This window comes from Leucopleurus acutus (assembly GCF_964270905.1).
Source record: "Leucopleurus acutus genome assembly, chromosome: 6".
NCBI classification, from domain to species: Eukaryota; Metazoa; Chordata; class Mammalia; order Artiodactyla; family Delphinidae; genus Leucopleurus; species Leucopleurus acutus.
Window position 1 is genome coordinate 18004258 of NC_139149.1, and position 12473 is coordinate 18016730.

Genomic DNA, 12473 nt, shown 5'->3' on the forward strand with positions numbered 1-12473 from the left:
ACTTTGTTATAAAGCAGAAACTAACAACAACAAAAAAGAAATCAAAATGGCTTCTCGTAACTTGTTCGCTTTTGAAATACTTCACATTTCAACCCCATATCCATACAAAGAGAGAAAATCCAAACATACTCTCCTTACCTAAAATCAGCAGAGAAGGCTAAAAAGCATTATTTAGGACTTTTTTAGACCTTGAAAAACAGTTACACTCCCAATGTGTATTTAAATTACAAATCAGTTTTTATCCCGTGACACTGCTTCAACTTAAGTTCATCATAGTTAAACTGACTGGGCTACTGCTTCATCTTTCAAGTCAGATGGAGATTCTTTTGCATCAAGGCTCTTATTCAAGATTTCTTCTTCAGCAAAACTGACTGTTAAATTAGGTAGAAGTTCTCCAAGACTACATGGTATTGTGGTTCTCAATCTTTGTTCCACTGGAGAAAACCTAATTAGTGGTGAAAGAGACCGTTTTCTTTCACTAAGGGACATGCGTGAAGATGGTTTTGTATAGTCAGTGTGCAAATCATGAGTGCCCAAACAGTTAAGCATATCATCAGTTTGCATGTACTGGGAAGTAAGGCTCAATTCAGGTTTGTCTTTCAACTGTTTCAGGATTAGAGAGGCAAATTACTTCCCTTTGCTTGGACAGAGATTTCTTCAGAGCTTCATATCCACTGCAAGTAGCCTGTAAATTAAAGTCTGATTCTGGAGTAGTTAGTCTTCCTTCCACAACACCTTCTGGGAAAATGCCACTGTGCATAGGACTATTTGCTTCCAGTTTTAAATTGGCCTCTGTACTACTGGTGCTATTAAGACTTAAGTGACCAACTTCTTCTGGAAGAATTTCATGTAATATGTCAAAATCACTATCTTTAAAACTGGAACTAATTCCACTTGATACCTGAAAAGAGTTCCATAACATACTTTTATGCATGGAAAGATCTCTGTAAAAAGCTTTCAAGTCTGATATTTTAATATACTATTCTTCACTGCTACCTATCACATCTCTCCTATTGCCTACAGCAGGGGAGAATGTCTCTATTTGGCTAGTTTCTAAAAGCTTGTTCTGTAAAGCTGTACATTCCAAATCTTGCTTACAAATTATGTCCTTATTTAACGAATGTGACAGATTTTGTTTTGTTGGTTCACCTATGTAACTGGTCACCACAGGTTTCTGAAGCACACACTTAAGGCAATCTGAAACAACTTTCTCTTCAGGCAAATGAGAATGGCTAGAATCGGACACAGTGGCTGCTGAGAAAAAACTGGCCCTGTTAAACTCTTTTTGATTATGCACCACAGGTAAGGATTCTGGCAACACTTCTCTATGTTCAGTATCCATCTGAATTGGTTCTGTACTTCTGTTTTCTTCTATTTTAACAGCTTTTCTCCATGAGCTCCTAATATCACTTATCAAGTTTTCTGGACTTCAAGGAACTTGATTCCTTGTTAAGAACAGGTTAGAAACTAGAGAGTCAATTAGTTCCTCTAACATTACTTCTTTTCCTTTAGAAGGTTGTGGTGAATCAGATAAAACTGCCCTTGCAACCTCTTCTACCAGATGATCTTGCTATTTTTGGAACGGATCACTTTTTTAGCTGGCAGAGACCCTCCAAATGCACTACTCTGCAATATTTGATGATGAAGAGTCTTCCACTTCAAATTCTAGTGTTTTCTTAGAAACTGTTTCATTTTTCTCTCTAGAAGATGTCAACTTCCTGTCCTTTTCAAGTAGTGTAACACTGTTTCTATCTGATGGTGAAATGAGCTGTAACAGGAAAGAAGCAGGGCTCTTGGCTAGATCACATTTAGTTTCCAGCGTATCACTTGCCCTTCTTGCAATCATTTTCCTGGATATGTTGCTTAGGTGTATCTGGAAGTGAAGCAGGGTACTGCAAAAGAATACTCTTTGCGTATGCTTCTTCTGAGGCAGGATCAAACGAAAGGGGAGACATAGGTGGTAAAAGATCCACAGCTGGAGTCCAACCTTTAATTAGCCTGAAGGGAGACAGGCCGAGGAATTCTTTCCAAATTTTATGCCATTCTTCTTGTTTTTCAACAATAGAATGTCTTATAGTTGTGAGATCTTCTTTTATTTTATACCTCATATGTTTCAGATCTGACAGTCTTTCTCTCTGAAATTTGGTCTCTTTTTCAAGGAAGTGAAGGTCTATTGTCAGTCTTGCTTGGTCAGCCTGACAATGTTCACATTTCATTACTTTCAAGACTTCATTTAATAACTGAATAACTGTTAAGAGATTCAATTTTCCAGCCTCATAAACATTTCCTATGTGCAACTGACACATTTTTTTCTCAATTTTGTCAGGTAAGAGCCTTGGAATATTGATAGCAACATTAGTTCCATCTAAAGTATATTGGTTAACAAGACTAAGGACTGAACTAACAATTTCTCTCTCTTTTTCCAAAAACATGAATGTTTCATTCACTGAAGCCCACAAAGACCGAACCTTTTGAATTTTCTCTTGTATATTACTTTGGTCATCATAGGGTTCCATTTTTTTAATTTGGTTTTGCTGTCCTATACATTCTGATCTCAAATTTCGTGCTTGTTTAACTGACAATTGTGCATTTTCCTGGCATTTTCAGGTAACACAATCTTCTCTCTGCAAAATTTGTAAAAATCTGTTACGTGCTACATGGCATCTGGCAATGCACTTGTGCAAATCTTGTGGCTTTACATTAAATGTCTCTGTAAAATGTACAGAATTTTTAGAATGGGTTTTTATATTTTTTATTGCAACAAATCTTGCAGAGTGATACATCAAATGAATAAACTTAGGACCACCAGAAGAAAGAAATAGTGAACCCACAACTGGAGGAAAGCTACTTCCACATTCAGCAGAAATCTTTTTTAACCATTCACAGCAATGTTTTCGGAATTCAGTATCACTTTTTTGGTCAAATGGAGGCCAACAAAGCTTGAACAGTTCTTTACTGAGAGACTGGTCAAGCATTTGAAACAAAAAATAAGAAACTATTTGAAAGGCCTCACGGTTCAACTTGTCAAACATGTTCACTCCGAGGTGCGTGTGCGACACCATCTTTCCACAGGCTACGGTCGCCGAGCCCAGCTCGAAGCCGAGTGCCTGCAGATACATCCAGAGATGCTCCTTCTCCAAAGTGGTGACCCAGGCCAAACTCATCTTCGTGGTAGGCAGGGACCGGCAAAGGAAGAAAGTGCAGGGTCCAGCGACCAAAAGGGCCCCTCAGGCTTTTTCCCTACAGGCAGCCTGACGTGACTGTGACCCCTCCATTGCCACTGCCTGATCCTCTCTCACCTGGAACCATTTCGCCTCAAATGGCCTCAAATGCCTCAAGTGGCCTGAGACTCTAAAGTCTCAGGGAAATAGAGCCTCTAACCGTAGTACGGAACAGCAGCCAAAGGGAAGTCCTGAAGGATTCTTTATAAGCTGGTAGCAGTATTAGCTCCCAGGAAAAGGAACTGGCGGGCTAGAGGGGAAAAGCTGATTAAAGACTTACTTTTTACAATGTACCCTTTTGATCTTTTTAAAGATTATAATATGTTCCTGTATTATACAATGACTAAATGATTAAAATAAAGTATATTTCCTATTAATTATTATAAATACATACACTTTTGATTCAGTGATTTTATTTGTGGAAATTTACCCAACAAAGAAACCTAAATATGTATAAGATGACATGGGTAGGTGATTGTTCATTAAAACATTGCTTGTAATACCAAAACCTGGCAACAATACCCATAACCATTAATAGGGCAACAGTGAAATAAATGAAAATATTATATGAATATAAGTAATCTCGATAAATATCAATGAATTAAATGAATTTAACCCTAATTTCCAACAAACATATGACCAGAAGCTCAATGACAGTATAATTGGGGAAATATAAAGTAAAATATCAATGAAAGAGACTTCCATATCCATTAGATTAACAAAGTATGACAATATCATGTGTTGGTTATGATGTAGGGAAACCGAAACTCTCAAGCAGTGATTTGCCAATCTTTTGTCAGAACCTAAATATCCCCACGTTTTCAACCCATGGGGTCTACTAGTCTTCAACATGGGCTGTCCAAAAGGCCCACTCATCCTCCCATATACCCCCCCAAAAACATCTAACGTTCACTCTTTCAAGAAACCTCCCTGTGCTTCCCTGGTGGCGCAGTGGTTGAGAGTCCACCTGCCGATGCAGGGGACACGGGTTCGTGCCCCGGTCCGGGAAGATCCCACATGCCGCGGAGCGGCTGGGCCCGTGAGCCATGGCCACTGAGCCTGCGCGTCCGGAGCCTGTGCTCCGCAACGGGAGAGGCCACAACAGGGAGAGGCCCGCGTACTGCAAAAAAAAAAAAAAAAGAAACCTCCCTTGTGGGTACAAGGTGCCTTCCTCACTGTTTGCGGCCGACGTCCACATTTACAGCCCAGAATCCTGATTCCTGTTGCCCTGTCTGCTTTCTTGATCCTCTGGTAGTGGGATCTTTTAGTTTCTCTCATCTTTTTCATTAGTGGAATCTACGGCATTATATCCACCAAAGTTTTTATCTGTCCACCTTCAAACGCTCATTGTCCTATGCCTTTGATTCTGCACTTCATGCTTATTGCTTACTGTTATCATTGCTATAGCAGCATGATAGTAGAGTGGGCAGACAACATGTTTTTTTGGGAGATGGAGGGAGAAAGAGAAAAAAAGCAAAGAGCTAACATTTATTGAGCATTAACTAAACGCCCACAACTCTATAAAATTTATTTTTTATTATTAAAATATTTGAAAGGAAGCCAATATTATTTTACTCATGAGGAAACCGGTCTCGTTTTTGCTTTTTCTTAAAATTGTGTGTGTGTGTTTGTTTTTTACTTGTGTGTGCGGAGACCAAGGAGGGTTCTGAGCAAAGACAACACTTCTCAGCATTACCAGTGAAGCACTTTTGCGGTTAGATATGATCTCCGTAACCTGACCCCCTTCCCTACCCCTCTCACCTCCATGACCTTTCCTCTTACTGCCCTTCCCATCCTAGAGTCATCCAGCAGCCCTGGCCATCTTGGTTTCCTCACACACTCCAGACATGCAGACATTCTCAAGACCTTTGCACTTGCTGCTTCCTCTGCTTGGAATACCTTTCCCCCCAGTGACTCACTCCCTCACCTCTTGCAGGTCTTTGCTCAAACCTCTCCTCAATAATAACTACTGAACTTAAAACTGTAACTCCCTGTCACAGTGCTCCCTACTGCTCTTGCCTTTTTGTTTTTCTTCATTGCACTTCACTTACCAACATCTGATCAGCTAAATATTTTATTTATTTGTGCACTCTCTGTCTTCCCCACCAGAACGTAAATTCCATAGGACAGGCAGGGACTTTATCTGATTGGTCACTTCCTATGTCTAGACCATTTCCTGGCACATAGCAAATGTTCAATTAACATCTACCAAATGAAATGAAATAAATGAATAAAGTTTAGGAAATTTTGAGTTAGGCAAAGTTATTCCAATTTCTTAGCTGCAGGATAAAGTGCCTCTAGTATTCTCATGAGCATTTTCAATCACCAAGAATAGAATGCATGCATAATTTCCCAAACTTATGTGGACATATAGACCTCTTTTCATGGAGCAGGTCGTAGGGACTTGTGCTTAAATGGAGATAGGTTTGTAAGAGCATGTTTTGATGAGAAGGGGAAGGGGGAGGACACTAGAATGCAATGTGTCTGAAGTGAAGTGGGAGAAAGCAATTCATTCATTCACTTGTTTGTTCAGAAAATATCTATCAAGTGCACCTGATGGGGCTTGAGCCCTTCCAGGCTAAGGGGACAAGGCAGAGATCAAAAGCCGCTGGGGTCCCAGCTTTCACAGAGTTCATGTCCTCTTCTGACCTCTCTGACTTTGCTGACTGCTTTTAATCCTATAAAACACAGGGAAAAATGTTCCAAGCCTATGTTACTCCCCTTCTAAGACTTTTCTTTCTGAAACAAATACAAATACCATATGATATCACTTAAACGTGGAATCTAAAATATGACACAAATGAACCTATCTGCGAAACAGAAACAGAATCACGGACATAGAGAACAGACTTGTGCTTGCCAAGGGGGAGGGGCTTGGGGGGAGGGATGGACTGGGAGGTTGGGGTTAGCAGATATAAGCTTTTATATACAGAATGCATAGACAACAAGGTCCTACTGTATAGCACAAAGAACCATATTCAGTATCCTGTGATAAACCACAATGCAAAAGAATATTAAAAAAGAACGTATATATATATGTATAACAGAATCACTTTGCTGTACAGCAGATACTAACACAACATTGTAGATCAACTATACTCAATAAAAAAATTTAAGAAGACTTTTCTTTCTGATTAGAATATATAGAAGTATAATTAATCCCTGGGTGAAGATGCCACATGCATATTTGTGAAGCAACACAAGCTATGGATTTCCTAGCTCCTCTGATTTCATCCCTTCAAGGTCTGCACCATAATGAATAGCCCACCATCTAGAAGGTATGACTGAGGAATCCCAGAGAACCACCATCAACAGAATTGTACTCTTTCATCCTATCTTCCTTTGCAGCAAGGGAGATGATCATAAAGCAGAAGAAAAGGGGCTGGCTAGAATACTAATTGGAAAGAGATTGCTTTATCATCTCCAGTAGCCAATAAATATAAATAAAGAAAGAATTTTATCCTTAAGGTCTTGTCTTCCTGATAGAACAGGGTAACAGCTTATTGTTCAGTGAGTTATTGTACCTAAAATTTCACTCTGAAAATTACTTGTCATGGCAACAGGCAAGCGTCATCCCTGAAGCCAGCTGCCTGAAGCAGATAGATTGTTTCAATTATCTAATTTGCACAATGAATGAACCCTGCTTATAGGAAATCCATAGGTGGCTGGCAGTGGCAAATGGCGGCTGTGACATGTTGGGAGGCGGTAGATTTATATTCTCTCTCAAAATACAGAGCAGGATTGTGATTTTCTGTAAACATGCACAGAAGTAAAAGGAGGAAGAGCAGGAAGAAGGGAAGAACTCATTATAACTTCCCCTTTTGTCTTGGCTCCTGGGATGTACCTTTTCTTTCCAAATTGCCCTTTCTCTGTGTGTGTGTCTAGTTCAGACAATGCTACATGTAGGCGTGGACGCTTTTGCGGTCTATTATCTAACTGGCCCGCCCTCTTCCCACTGTGCCTCTTAGAGTGCTTTGGAGGTGTTAGATATATGGCCAGAAAATGTCCCTAAGAACTCCTTGGCTTCAAGGGAAAGTGCTATTTCACAAAGGAAATTTCTGCCCCACCCGGATAGTCGTCCTGGGTTTTGATTAAACCAGGAAGGAGGTTGCCTTGTGATGGGTGCATTCTCACCCTCCAACTCAGCCCTCAGGAGTGTGTTACTCACTAATATGGTCCTTCTTTGCTCCTTCCCACCCTTCCTATCCTAAACAGGCTGATATAGCTCTACATTTACCTCCCTTTCTCATTTCCTCTATTCTCACCAACCTCTACATATTCTGTTTGTGGCTTTTTTAGGGAAGACAGTTTAAACCAAGATGACTACCAAGAAACTAGGCTTTCCCAAAGCAATGAATCTTCATGGTGGAATTTCAGGCACCAAGAGAATGTTTATGTTGCACTGATATTGGATTTTTAAAATTTCTTTGTTTCTTTTTGTAGCCAGTGAGGGTAAGGCACAAAGCCTTCAGTCACACTGTGTGCCGTCAACCTTTCCAATCAAACCCAGTTCTTAGGAGGACTCTCAGACCTGAAGAAACCTGCCACCCATTCATCCTATAGTTTCACTTAGATTCTCAATACTTTCAGAGATTGATTACATTTTAAAAATTCCCATTCCCTGCACTGATTTCTTCCTCCAAATAATCACATTTCCTTTTTCCATGCAAATTTTTTTTTTTTTTTTTTTTTGGCTGCCTTGGGTCTTCGTTGCTGCATGAGGGCTTCCTCTAGCTGTGGCGAGTGGGGGCTACTCTTCGTTGCAGTGCACGGGCTTCTCGTTGCAGTGGCTTCTCTTATTGCAGAACACGGGATCTGGGCGTGCGGGCTTCAGTAGTTGCAGCACACGGGCTCAGTAGCTGCAGCACATGGGCTTAGTTGCTCCACAGCATGTGGGATCTTCTCAGACCAGGGATTGAACCCATGTCCCTTGCATTGGCAGGTGGATTCCTAACCACTGCACCACCAGGGAAGTCCCTCCACGCAAATTTTTTAAAAAAGAAGAATTTAGTTTCATTGTAATATTTTTGGGGGTGGTACTGACATTGACTGAGTTGGTTCGTTTTCAAAGGAATGCTTGCTAAATCCCCAAAATGAACAGGGACTTGGGCATTCAGTTATGCATCACTTCAATATACTTGCTGGGCAAAGTTCAGTTTACAAGGCTAAATTCAGAAATTATTTTCTTTTTAATTCACTGGAAGAACACATAGGAAAAAGGTTTTCCAAAGTCCATCGGCTGGTGTACACTATACGCATCTCCAGAAAATCCAGAGCCATATTTTCACCCTAAAGGCTCTGGTGACAGATAAGAGAAGCTGTAATCATCAATGTTTTAAGTTCTGGCCTTGTGAGAATTTCTGATCTGTCTCCTCTTTTCAATCTTTGTTCAAGGAACATCTGTTTTCAGTTCAATAGTTTAAACTCTAATGACCAAATCAGTAAATGTTTATTTTGTAAATTGGCAAAGGGAAAGACAGAAGCAGGCTCAACCTTTCACTAGTATTTTGTTTATTGTGATAGAAAATGCCATCAGATAAATTAGAGCCAGGAAGCTTTTTTCTAACAGGCACATAACATTTATTAATGAGCGGTTGAGGATCGTTTTGTTTAAAAAAATGAAAAGGGTATTGAAGTAGCATACTTGAATGTTCTGTGTCAATGCCCTTTACCTCATGATGAGTTAAGATAATGATGAATCTTTGCAACAAAATCGGTATACTTGGTGTTGTCGGTATTAAACATACTGTGGTATTTGCAAGATACTTCAGGAATAAATGGAGTCAGGCTCTTGTAGAGGGTCAGAATCAAGTGAGAAGTGTGGAGAGTCAAGGGTAAGACAATTTAAATTTTCACAAAATTTGGAATGAGAACTCTATGAAAAAAGGATTTCTTTGACTCCTTGCAGGAGCAGGTGTAAGAGGGATGTTAGATGCACGCATAAATTGGCATACACATCACATTTCTTTCTATACTTTTATTCCCAAAGTGTATCATTTATATTCTTAAGTTTTATGACTGGGGAATCCCAAAAGCCTGACTCCCTATAAATTGCAACAACCATTATATTTTCAATGCAGATTAATTTATAAACATTTCTACTTGAACTTCCTCTTCATATAAGCCCAGACAAGAAGTTCAGTGAGGCCTGGGCTGACTTTCACGGTGCTATAGAGTTACTAGTCTTCCTCAGAGGGGTCTATCAAGATGCTACAGCTTGGGCTTCCCTGGTGACACAGTGGTTGAGAATCTACATGTAAATGCAGGGGACACAGGTTAGAGCCCCGGTCTGGGAAGATCTCACATGCCGTGGAGCAACTAAGCCCGTGTGCCACAACTACTGAGCCTGTGCTCTAGAGCCCACGAGCCACAACTACTGAGCCTGTGCTCTAGAGCCCACGAGCCACAACTACTGAGCCCACATGCCCTAGAACCCGTGCACCACGAGAGGCCACCGCAATGAGAAGCACCAGCACCGCAACGAAGAGTAGCTCCCGCTTGCCGCAACTAGAGAAAGCCCACGTGCAGCAGCAAAGACCAAACGCAGCCAAAAATAAATAAATAAATAAGTAAATTTTTTAAAAGAAAAAAAGATGCTACAGCTTTAAAATATATAAGGATTTTGAAGGGTTCCATTTAAACAGGCTTTGAGCAAGGGCTCAAAACACTGCCAGAAGGGTGGGAACAACCAGGAATCAGATTTTGAGCAAGTGGTATGAGGTCACATTCCAAGGATTTGGCTTGGATCTGCAGTTGGAGAAAGTGTTAAACACGCTGCTGTAAGAACTGAAGACCTCGGCTTCTACGAATAAAGAAACCAATCTCTCACGCTTCATGAAAGAGTTCCTGGATGAACAGACCAGGAACATAAGCTATCTGGAATACCAGCTTAACTATCAGAAGGACTTAGAAAAGGCGGCCAAGAGTGAAGGACAGCCTGAAAAGGCTGCTGAAGCATCTGACACATCAGATAAAGAGAGAACATCTGAAGGCAACACAGCAAGTCTTCCCACCCGGCAGGTCCCAAAGTCAGCTACTTAAGAATCTTGATCTTCTCCATTTGACAGAAGTGTGCTTTCCTTTTCACCTCCCAAATAAATCTGTTTTGCATTAGAAAAAACAGGGCTGGTATAGGCAGCATGCCTACCAAGGCCAACATGGTGGAGCCAGTCAATTACAAGGACCAGGCAAGGCTGTGCCCACTGATGAGAGGCCTGAAACCAGGCATCCTATACAGTGGTTTAGAAACGAGAGTAAGTCAACTTGGACAGATGGCACAAGAAGCCAGCTTTTTATTCATTCTCTAAATATTTAGAGTACCTCTTATGTGTCAGGTACTCTGTTAGGTGCTAAGGATATACTGGTGGACAAAACAGACTTGGTCCCTACTTAACTGAGTTTATAAATCAGTGGGAAGGAAGACATATATTTTTTAAATTATGACATATATAAAATACACACTAACAAACAGCCTTAGTCTTAAGTGCTATGAAAGGAAAATACAAGAAAAACTTTTTTTTTTTCATTGATATATAGTTGACACACAACATTATGTGAGTTTCAGGTGTACTAAATAGTAATTTGACATTTACATACATTATGAAATGACCACCACGATAAGCTTAGTAAACACCTGTCTCCAAAGTTATTACTGCATTATTGACCATATGCCTTCCGCTGTATATTATATCCCCATGACTTATTTATTCTATTACTGAAGGTTTGTATCTTTTGATCCCTTCCACCTAATTCACCCACCCCCATCCCCTGCCCTTCTGGCAACCACCTGTTTGTTCTATCTATGAGTCTGTTTTCCTGGTTTTTGTTTGTTTTTTTCTTAGATTCCACATATATGTGAGATCTACAGCATTTGTCTTTCTCTCTCTGACTTATTTCATTTAGCTAATACCCTCCCAATCCACCCATGTTGTTGCAAATGGCAAGATTTCATTGTTTGTGGCTGAATAATATTCCATTGTATATATACACCACATCTACTTAATCCATTACTCTATCAATGGACACTTAGGCTGCTTCCATATCTTGGCTACTGTAACTAATGCTGCAATGAATACTGAGGTGCACATATCTTTTGGAATTAGTGCTTTTGTTTTTTTCAGGCAAATACTCATAAGTGAAATTGCTGGAACACATGGTAGTTCTTTTCTTAATTTTCCAAGAAAACTTCATACTATGGCAGGCACCACTGGTCCCTGGCCTGGTTGGCTGCCAGGCCCTGCCTCATGTGATGGCTGCAGGCCTGTTGTAAGGCAGGGTTAGGGGTTAGGCTTCCCACATGGTTGGCTGTATAGCCTGGGGAGGTTTGGTGGCTGCCACCTGTCTACTGGCAGATAGGCCCAGATCCCCCCACAGCTGGGTGCATGGCGCCGGGGGCACATCGCTGGCGCTGACCCACTGGTGAGAAGGTAAGCTCCTGACACTAACAGGCTAGAGGATGGATTCCAAAATGGGGCTTGCCATCGTGGTAGAACGAGCTTCCAAAACTGGCTGCTGCTAATATCTCCATCCCCAGCTGCCACCTGCCTCTACAGGAGGCTCGCTAAGTTGAAAAAGTGGGTCTGATCTAGGCTTCTCCTTACTGTTGTTGTTGTGTTGCGGTACGCGGGCCTCTCACTGTTGTGGCCTCTCCCATTGCGGAGCACAGGCTCTGGACACGCAGGCTCAGCGGCCATGGCTCACGGGCCCAGCCGCTCCGCGGCATGTGGGATCCTCCCAAACCGGGGCACGAACCTGCGTCCCCTGCATCAGCAGGCGGACCCTCAATCACTGCGCCACCAGGGAAGCCCTCCAGGCGTTTTTTTTATTGTTGTTGTTGTTGTTGTTGTTTTGCGGTACGCGGGCCTCTCACCGCTGTGGCCTCTCCCGTTGCGCAGCACAGGCTCCGGATGCGCAGGCTCAGCGGCCATGGCTCACGGGCCCAGCCGCTCCGCGGCATGTGAGATCTTCCCAGACCTGGGCATGAACGCGCATCCCCTGCATCGGCAGGCGGACTCTCAACCACTGCGCCACCAGGGAAGCCCTGATCTAGGCTCCTTTGACACTACTGCCTCTTTGCTGGGATTTGGAGCACATGAGATTTTCACACACCCTTTAAGAGCGGAGTGTCTGTTCCCTCAGCCCTGCTGGTTTTCGAAGCTAGACGTCCTGGGGCCTCGTCTTCCTTGTCAGGACCCGGGGGCTGGGGAGCCTGATGTGGGGCTTGGACCCCTTGCTTCTTGGGGAGGACCTCTG

At 41.9% G+C, this 12473-nt stretch overlaps 1 pseudogene across 1 annotated transcript; it reads right to left on the reverse strand.

Moving 5' to 3' along the window:
* Positions 1-276: 276 nt before the first annotated feature.
* On the reverse strand, positions 277-3164 carry LOC309962986 (HAUS augmin-like complex subunit 6; annotated as a pseudogene). The gene is made up of 2 exons: positions 2104-3164; positions 277-1998 (listed from the first exon to the last, which is right to left on the reverse strand). The product of its transcript is annotated as an HAUS augmin-like complex subunit 6 (transcript).
* Between the last annotated feature and the right edge of the window lie 9309 nt (positions 3165-12473).